At 31.8% G+C, this 11057-nt stretch overlaps 1 non-coding gene across 1 annotated transcript; it reads right to left on the reverse strand.

Annotated features, from left to right (window-relative positions):
• Window positions 1-10312: 10312 nt before the first annotated feature.
• LOC149526786 (small nucleolar RNA R71) lies at window positions 10313-10419 on the reverse strand. The gene has a single exon (XR_016351669.1). It is a non-coding gene; the product is annotated as a small nucleolar RNA R71 (small nucleolar RNA).
• Between the last annotated feature and the right edge of the window lie 638 nt (window positions 10420-11057).

The raw sequence follows: 11057 nt of genomic DNA on the forward strand, positions 1-11057 counted from the left end.
CGTGATAAAAAGCTTGTTTCCTAGTTTCTAAAACCCTTTACATATATAACTTATATATATACAAAATGTTTCTAAATCATGGCATTCACAAGTGCCTAGCATTTTAACAACTCGTGCTATCCACAAATGCATTTAAAGAAAACTGGCAATGTTTACTATACGTATATCATTATTTATAGTTAATGGAACTTTAGAAATAGACACCCCTTACTCACCTCACAAGACCAGAACGCTACGTCGCTACCTATTCGAGTGCGTCTCCAGCTAATTCTACTTGCTGGTCACCTGTTACCTCCTCTAGTACACCACCACAGCAAACCTTCCTCACTTATACACTTCCTAGAAGCAAATTAAATTCAATATACTTCGTGAATGTCACCACAATTCAGCTTGTATTTGCTGCTCTATATACCATATTCTTAGTTTTCTTTATTTTCAAAAATTCCTCACGAAAATCTACCTCTTCGTATGTCTACTTTTGTATTTATATTTAATTATACACATATACGGGCAACATCTTAATCAATGAATCTTTAATCTAATTTCATATTTTTCATCCTTATTATTCACAATAATCTAACATGTAATCTATGAACTTTCAACCAACCAAGTCCAATATAACATAATGTACCCATATTGCATGCTTACCTTTCGATTTTTATCTTGAATTCCACATATAGCTCACAATCTCTTCACATCCTTGGTCACCATTGCTGCCACAAGCATAAATAATCAATACACGTCTTATTTTTCCTTTTCACTTATGATCACAAGGTTAAAAACACTTACCCATCACTTGTCTTACTCAAAATCACCATACTTCTAAGATCAATCCACATGCATGCACCCGGTTCTTTGAATCCTTGAAGATTCTTGCTACCACAAGCATAATCTCACATTATAATTGGTTCACAAGGCATGCATTCAACAAAATGACAACTTTTACCTTCCTTACCTTTAAATCACTAAGCCGAACCGCCAATTTCTCCTTCAAGCTTCAACAATGGCGAATGGAAGAAAACTTTGCGATTTTTCTCCAATTTCCCAAGGTCGAACCTTCTTCAAACTTTTCTCTTCCTTCTTTTCTTTCCTTTCTCTTTCCTTCTTTCTCCTTTCTTTCTTCTTTTTGCTTTCAAAACTGATTCTCTTCTTTTGCTCTCAAATGTGTAGTTTTGCCAATGTTCTCCAAACCTTTCCCCACCTTTCTCTTCTCTATTTTATTCCTCACTTCACATTGGACCAATTTATCACCCACTCAATTTTCATGCACCGATTTTCTCTCTTGTTCATTGGCCTTATATCTATCCTCATTTACCTTCTCCATCTGTCACCTTCACTATCTTATTCTTTCTTTCTTCATTCTTTATTCCATGCACCACCTTATTCCTCCAATCATATTTCATGCAATACTTTTACTTTATATTTTGTTTGGTCATTCATTGAACGATTCAAGTCGCATGCATTTCACATTTTTCTTTCCTCATTTGGCCATCTAATGCACCAATCTCATTACATGCAATAGGATTTATTCTTATTCTTCTTTTTACTTCACATGGTAGGGGTCTCACATGTTTCCCACTAACTTTCTTCTTTTTACATGAAATCATTTACATGTAATAGTGAATCCACATGCACATTTCATTATCCCACATATCCTCATTATCTCAATTAATTTTCCATGTCTCCATTCCTTCCAAACTCACATGTATTATTATTAGTACTTACATCATTATAATTTCACTTATTAAAATACTATTCTAGAATCAATAAATTAATATTTTATTCATCAAATCATCAAAATTATGTTATAGTTTGCCCACTTAAGTTCAATGGTTATACTATGTGAGTTTATCCACCTCTCACAATAATAATATCTCAATATTATTTTAATAATATTTGACTAATAAATTATTATTAAATTTCAAAAATTTTCATTTGGCTTTCGGGGTTCCAAAACATTTTAGTTTATCTCAATTTAGCTCCATCGCTCCTTTTTACTCCATAACAATGACCTTAATAAAATATTATTATTTTATTACATATGAAATATTTTATTATAAAATATTCCATTCCTCCTTCACCACTCCTAAACTCTTGAATTGACCTTTATTAATCTTAATCTTATTCTTAAAGTTGTATTAACCACTGTTCTCGGTCATGGGGTGTTATAGTTATGATATCGAATTGAGATCTTTGAGTAATGTGATGGAATATCAAGTTAGATTATTTAATGATAGACAATGATATACCTACTCATATGATAAAGGAATTTGTTAGAATAGATAACATGTTGAGTTGTGATTATAATAAATTTTGGTTGGCACAAATCATAAGGGTGGAGGCTAGCACCAATCCTTGAAATTTGGATGCTAGAATGATACGTTAAAGTGTTAGGAAATGCGAATGGCAAGATTAAATGATAACGATGATTGTGGTTAGTGATATAAAATAAGATGCATGTGAATGTGCTTGCCAATAGTGGCATTGTTGAACTAAGATACTATGACAAAGCCCCATGTGGGATTGATAGTTGTGTCATTGGAAGTGTCAAATGGTGAAACAGGTATAAAGGATTGAATGATAGATTGCATTCTAATTTATAAGTTAGTTGATGTATTCTGACTAAGTTAAAGTGCATCCCAGATTAATAATTAGGAAAGGGTATACTAGCAACTTATACATGAAGCTAGAAATAAAGTTAGAGTCAATTTTTAGCAAAACCATGGTGGGTGGATTTGCTCAAAAGATTATGACTAAGTATAATATGAAGAAGTTGAAAGATTGATGGAACTTGGCTTAATTCAAGTGAATCTTAAACTACATGGTTGTCCTTAAGTGTATAAGAAATATTAAAGAATTGAAATATGCATAACATCTAGAAAAGTACATTTTATGCCATATGTATCGATACGTGAAGAACATGTATCGATACATTTGGAATAAAATGCCCCAAGAAGCATTTTGTGTAAAATGTATCGATATGTTCCCTAAATGTATCAATACATTCTCTTTAGAATAGTGCTTTAAGTTGATTTCACAAGGTTTGCAAGGTGTTTAACTTTCCTTGCATCCTAAATGATGTTGCTTATGGTTCATCTTGATGGTTGTAAGTTGGTTTGATCTAGAGATGAATAACAACATAGTTAATTAATGATGAATTTTGAATGCTTGATGAGTATAAGTTTAGAAAAATGACAAAATTGCTACGTGAGAAATTGGTCTATGGCATTGGGAATAGTGATATTTATGTGAAATTGAGAGATAATTAATGGATTTAGTGAATATATAATTACGTTCACTAGGGATAAAGTTAGGGAAGTTAAATTCGTTATAGTAAAGATATCAATGAATGAACATTGATCAATGCTACTCTTCATGGTGGGACACCTAAAGCCTAAATGTGTACATAAAAGTTAGAAGATATGAATAGTATTAAAACTTAGTATGGTAGATAAAGGTAAGAGCACAAATGGTCAAGTAAGAATAGGTAGGTGGAAAAGAACGATGAAGCCACATATGGGGAGCTAATACATTGTGAAGAAATTATATGTTCATTGTATATGTTTGTGGATCCATTGTTGATAGGTAATTAAGAATGTAACACCCCTAATTTTTTATGTAAATTAAGTTAATTGAGAATGAATTATTATATATATGGTACTTTGAGGACTTTGGTGATAAGTTATGTATGCCAAGTGTTTAAGGGTGTATAAATAGACACTTAGGAGATTTTTTGGGAGAAATATGAGATGAATCCTATGATTTGGAGTTTTGATTTGTATTTTATGTGATAATTAAGGATGTGCTTGTTTGAAATTAAGTTATATGAATAATTTGAGATGTTTTGGTTGACAAGAGGTGAATTTGAAGCCTTAGGAATGAATCTGGAGGCTTGAAGAAGTGGAAATGTGCATTCTGGTTACATCTATCAATAGATTCAAAGATAAAAGGCTTGGAAAAATAAGATGGATGAGCATCTATTCATAAATGACTGCCCAATAGCTCTGTACAGCAAAAAAGTAACCTTTCAAAGGACTTTATGGCTTGATTTTTAGCTTTCAATATGGTGTTTTGTTATCTCCTAATAGTCCTTCAAAAGGTTATTTTTGTAGGGCTTTGAAGTTAGACCAAGTTGGGTGAAGAAAGGAGTCAATTCCAATCAAGATTTCTTAATCAGGATTTTTGTAGGTAAACATGAAAGTTGTATATTTTTCTTTTATTTCCAATGGCCCAAGAATCATCTCAATTGGAACTTTTTAAACAAAGTTATGATCGGGATACCAAAACCTATGCAGTGGAAGTCTACACCTCAAAATTGCTTTCCTTCTTCCATTAAAAATCTTCCTTCATGAAACACCTACAAAAGCACAAATAAATCAATAACAACCTATCTTAATCACATTAACACCAAATTAAGTATAAAATTAACTAAGATTAAATTGACTCGCTTAAATTAACTAATTTAAATTTATTTAAATAAAACTTACTAATTTCTATGTATTACTTACAAGAACTAAACTCAAATACTATCAAAATGAAGTCCAAATAACTCTTTATTAAAGAGCTATCAATATATTCGTGAATTTATCAATAGATGACCAAATAAGAAGGAACAGAAATAGGGCTTAGGCACAATCTATTGATAGATTCGAGGAATCTATTAATAGATGAAGGTCAATGGTGACATAATTTAGTGGCATCTATCAATGCATCAGTCTCAAAATGTAAAAATAGAAAAGGGTTTATGGGCCATTTGAGTTATTTTCACCTAAAACTCTCGTTCTCTCTCTAGAGCCCAAAATCTTAACTTCTCAAACTAATTTTGGGAGCCGTTTTGAATGGATTGGAGCTTGGTAATCACTTCTGGAGGTAAGATTGAGCACTTTTACCAATTGATTTTTAGTTTAATAGGTTAATAACTTAGATTCGATTTGGTCCAGTTTTAGTGAAACTTTCTCCTCTAAGTTCACTAGGGATTTAGAACTAGGAATTCAATAGTCTAGCTTCTAAGGTAAGGATTTAGCTCATTTGTTGAAGGATTGAACTTATATATTCAAGTTGGTTATTTTTGAAAAAGCTAGCTTTTTTTAAAAGCTAGGATTTAATTAATATTTTGATGTCCTGATGTGTTTGTAAGGGAAATAAAGTTAAATCCACTCGTTGGTGAGTTGAATGATGATTGAAGGCTAAGGATTGAAGCTTGGCTAGGAGTACGTCTAATTTGTCACTGTAAGTGGTTTAATTAAATGCATGTAATGCATAACACATGGAAAATATGCTGCACTAGTACTATATTATGAATGTAGGCCTAGATAAACATGTTTAGGCTAGAGAACAAATGATTTAAGTGCAAGCAAGTATATATGTATAAATATGTGTGTATGTACGTATGTGTGTGTGTAAATGATATGTGTTGAGGTTATGTGCCTTAGTGCAATGCCACATAGATGGTCTATATTGTGTGAACCTAGACTAGGAGGTTTAGAGGTTATGATAAACCACTAGGAGTAGATCACCCTAGGCAAATGAGATGTTAAGAGGATATGATCCAATGATGCCTTAGATACATAAAGGCAATTAAAACCTTAACCGAGCTTAAAGGCAATTGAAGCCCTATGAGTGTGAGTTGTGGTTTGATGAGGAAGTGTGAAATGATAAAGGCATGATGGCCTTATTGTTGATTTGTATTTTTGTCTGAGAGATGAATTTTGAACATTGATTTGATTTCTAGTTCAGTGGAGATCTGTTCCCTAATGATTATGTGTGTGCTTGCAGGGATAGTGGTAAGTAGGGATGGCAGATTAGTCTTGCTTGTGATTGTTGCTTGTAGTGTTTTAATGCCACTCATTTGAGATTACTCTAGATGATACTGATCATCGGGAGATTTCTTTTGTCGATGACTTTGATTTTACGCCTGTTGGTTTGACTTGTGCATGATTCATTTTTCATGAACAGCTTTGCCTTGAATGTGATTTGATTTTCTGCCAGTTGGTCACTAAACATGATTTGACTATATCCAGGGGAAGACCACTCATTGATTTGATTTGTATATGATGTGAGATAGCTGTAGGGAGGCTTAGATAAATAAGATATGAATATGTTGTGATACTCTAATGACTAGAGTGTGCCGTGGAAAATGATTTGAATAACTTTGATTGGCTTCAAAAGTAAGTCTAATGATGAGTGTGATGATCTTTGGAGACATTGAGGATGATGATATGCCTTCACATTGAAGACTTTAGGGATAATGATATGCCCTATATTTGGAGATGTTTGCTCGAACATCTAGATCCACAGATGTTTCATATATTTTATATATGTGTTTAATATTATATGATTTTCTTTATCTGCACCTCTCACTGAGTATTTGAGTACTCACCCATTTATATACCATGTGTAGATAGATAGGCCATAAAGCTATGTGGTAAATGTTGTTTAGTGATAGATCTAGCTTGGCATTTGATAAGTCTCTACCCGTTGTGTCACTCCGCGATATCAGTCACCAGTTTTCACTCTGTTCTTAATTTTTTGTGTATGTAGGCATGTTGTGCCATAGGTCATGTGTAAGGGTTTTTATGTACAAACCTAACTTGGATGGCCAATGTACAACCTTATGAATATTTGTATGGATTATGGGCCAAGGATAATGTATCCTATTTGAATTTTGTATGAATATTTGATTACTTGATCCTTTGACATTTATGTTCCATGATTTTAGACTCTAAGGATTGCTCGAGTCTAATGGGCTTTTCTGCATCACAGACCCCCGAGTTGGGTCATGACAAATAATGTAAAGGACAATTAGAAGTTTGGTAAGGTATAGTGGTAACCATGTACACTATGTTATAAGCATAATGATGTTGAAATGGTGTGAATCATAAGGATAAGTTAGGACACAAAGTGTAAATGGGGCATGTCTGGAAAAAATGCCTAAGAGGACGGATGAATTCCATCCATAAGATAATGATTGTAAAATGGTAAAAAGTCACCTTTACATGTAAGCTAGGTGAAAGATTAGAGTCACCTTTTATGAGAAGCTGAGAATGGGTGAAAAAAAAACCCATCTATTGAAAGTGTGAGTGTTGAAGAGTTCAATTCCCACCACCCAATGAAACAAGTGTGAATGGATAAATGCACATCATTAAGATCATGAAACGAACATTATTATAGAGTAAGATTATGCCTTAATGATGTTTTAGTTATGGATATGTTGATCTTTCATGATTATGGAGGCCAAATATGAGGTGATCACCACACGGGTATAAAACCCTAACTTTAAGTGTGTCGATGTTCACAACAGATATGAATAGTCATGAATTCACAACAAAAGTGATCAAGTTATACATTAGATCATGGTCTAATATATATAAAATGATATGAATAATGGTACCTTTGTACTATCATCAAACTTAGAGGTATATGAGTATGCATGAAGCATAAGTAATGGTTGATGTTGAGATTAGTTGAAGACATAATTGAATCTTGAAAATTTGAGACTTGGATCATTATGAATTTAATAATAGATTAAGGAGTGCATATGTAATAATATTAAGGATGGTTATGAAATGAAAGACCAATTAGAAATACTTAAATGTTGATTTAGTTGGTGCCACTAATGCTCTATATTTTTATAAGTGTCTTTTTTCATGAATCCGATACTCTATTTTCTTTTCCTTTTTGATATAACAAAAAAGAGGGAGAATTATAATGAGTAAATTTGCACTTAAATTTTCATTTATGTTGGCTGGAATTTTCAAAAATGTTCTCCAACATAAATGTAAATCTTTTTAAAAAGCTAAAATTTAGGGGGATCTTTACTTGAGAAAAATATTTTGAAAGCTTGAGCATATTTTTTGGTTCGAGTTTTCTTCAATGACCAAATTTAATTATTAATTTTATCATATCAAAAGGGAGGAGAGTGTTAGCTTTATTCTTGTTTTAACATGACAAAATTGATTGAACTTAATCAGTTTTGAAAATGAATGAAAAATATTTTTGAATATGAAGAAAATCCTCAAAGGAAAGATATAGTGAAATGCTTTGATTGTTTGAACTTGTTTTCAATATGAATGATCATGCTTTTGAACTTAAAGAAATATCTATTAATTTTCTCAAAGGTCTCTTATTTCAAAATTAAGAGTTCCAGCCTAAGAATCAAGTTTTCAGAAGAAATGACTTGATCCTTAAATCAAAAGAAAGTGATAATTCTATTTTATAGAATTATTTTTATCTCAAAATTTTCTTAAAAGTTAGTTAAGTTCTTGAGTTTAGATTAGGATTTAGTTATTTCTATAATTAGTTTATTTTTGTTAAGTTATTTTACTTTATGTTTATTTGCCTTAGTCTAGTTGTTATTTATTAGTTTTTATGTTTTTGTAGTACTTCAAGGGAATAAGATAAAATTGGTGAAGAAAGGTGTTAAAGGAGCCCAGACCTTGTTCATACATGTCACGGTATTTTACGCATAACTCCTACTCTTGATGTCCAGATGAGGTGATTCTTAGACCACTGAAAAGCTACAAGATAGATAACTTCGCTAGTTCTACCTTGAAGATATAGAAAATCATATTGGAAGTTGACAGAGTGTAGTAGTCAACAACTGTAGCTTAGTGGGGTATGCTGTGGGAAAGAAAAAAATGTGGGTTGATTTAAATCTTATGTTTTCTATAGTTATTCTAAGCCCAAATTAAGAATCAATAGGCTGAAATAGTTTAGTTTTGGGAAAATTAGGTTTAGTTTTGAGTATAAGTAGATAGCTCGATGAAAAGTTAACGGTAAGAAGATAACCCCAAGAGAGATTCAAGAAGTTCGAAGTTGAGGTTGAAAATTGAAGATCAAGGCTGCCAAAATTTGTTTTTTTTCTTCTTCTTTAGGTTTTGTTATTTTTGTTACTCTTAATGGCTAAACTTCATATGCTATTATTTTTTATTGCAATTATGAACAGCTAAATTTCTTTTTGTAGGATTGCAATTGAACTCACATATAGTCTAAATTTCTAGTCTTTTTCTTGCTTATTTTCAATGCAATTAAATTGCTTATTCAAATTTATTCTTAATGCTTTTAATTGCTTAATCACGGATTAAATGGATTTAGAAACCTAAATATAACTAGGGAAAGGGAGTTTAGTGTAGCCTAAATTTGGGATAGCATATGATAATATTTATTTGCTTGGAAGAATAAATTGATTTGTGTATAGGGTAGTGATATACCTAGAGGCCATATGTAGCTAGATTAGAGCCTAAACTTAATGAATCTATTTTAATTGCAATTCACATAGGAATATAGTGTTTTGATTAATGTAGATATTTTATAAAAGTTTCGGGAAAGCCTTATAAATAATTGAGGACTCTAGGCTAGGAACTCAACCCATTGGAATAGGTTAGGGAAGAAAGATAAGATTTAAATGAGGTGTGAGGGATATTGTAATCCTAAGTTCGTTTGATTTGATTTTATTCTTGTTTTGATTTTTAATTATTTTTAATTAGTTTAGCTTTGTTAATTAATTTCTAGTTTAATTAATTATCTATTTTTGATTGTTTGGATAAAACTAAATTGCTTTAATTTTAGTACTTAGTAAAATTTTAGATCAATTGTCCATGGGATCAACACTTTGCTTGCCAATATATTATCTTTTTGATATGTATACTTTCATGTGTAGAATTTAAATAATAAGTTTTGGCACCATTGCCGAAGAATTGTTTTTTAGAATTTTTACTAATACTAATACCAAGCAAATTTAGTCTTAATTCAAACCTTATTTTTCTTGTTTTCAAGCATTTTTGGTCATTGTATGCAAAGAAAGAACTTGAATCTTATTCCTTTTGGCAAGAACTTTTAGAAGACTTCAAAGGGAAAATTTGCAAGTTCAAACTCTAAATTGGACAATGGCTGAATATAATAATAATAACAAAGGTAACAATGTTGTTAATCAGGTTATTGAAAATAACTAAGCTTTGCAAGATTATGCTATTCCCCATTTACAAAGCTTGTGCCAAAGCATTAGAAGACCTCCTTTCAATGCAAATAATTTTGAAATGAAGCTTGCTTACATTTAGATGATTTAGTGTTTCATTTAGTTTGATGACTTACCTAATGATGATCTTAATTCTCATCTAGTTAATTTCCTTGAAATCTGTGATACTTTCAAATATAATGGGTGATTAATGATGTTATCAGATTTAGACTCTTTCCTTTTTTACTTTGGGAAAGGGCAAAGAGCTAGTTAAATTCACTGCCCATTAGATATATTACTACGTGGGAAGACTTAGCTTAAACATTCTTGGCAAAATTCTACCCACTTGCAAAGATTGCAAAGTTGAGGAATGATATAAATTCATTTAGATAATTTGATGGTGAATCTTTATATAAGGCTTGGGAACGATTTAACTATCTACTTAGAAAATGTCCTCACCATGGGCTTCCTCAATGCCTTCAAGTTCAAACATTCTATAATGGGTTGGTTAGTTCAATCAGATTTACAATTAATGCCACTATTGGTGGGACATTGATGGGTAAAAATCTTGATGAAGCTTATAATTTATTGGAAGAGATGGCATCCAATAATTACCAATGGCCTTTAGAAAGATCTAGTTCTAGAAAAGTTGCTGGTGTTTGTGAAATTGATGCACTAAATGCTTTGATTGCACAAGTAGCTGCTTTGACAAAGAGATTTGATATAATAGGAGTTAATGTTGTCCAAAACTCCTTTATAATTTGTTATTTTAATGGAGATAGCCATTCAAGTGATCAATGTCCATCTAATCCTAAATTAGTCCAGTTTGTTGGGAACTTCAACAGGCAATAGAGTAACCCATATTTCAATGCCTATAATCTTGGTTGGAGGAACCATCCAAACTTCTCATGGAATAATAAACCAGGACCTTCAAATTCAAGGCCAAGCATCCTTCTTGGCTTTCCACAACAAGCAAAACCCCTTATCCTTGAAAAGAAGCCTACCTTAGAGGAGCTTCTCATGCAATATATTGCAAAAAATGATGCCATTATTTAGAATAAAGCAACATCAATTTGCAATATTGAGACTCAAGTGGGACAACTTG

Source organism: Theobroma umbraticum, unplaced genomic scaffold (assembly GCF_002168275.2).
Source record: "Theobroma umbraticum cultivar Fairchild unplaced genomic scaffold, ASM216827v3 scaffold_146.0, whole genome shotgun sequence".
Lineage (NCBI taxonomy): Eukaryota > Viridiplantae > Streptophyta > Magnoliopsida > Malvales > Malvaceae > Theobroma > Theobroma umbraticum.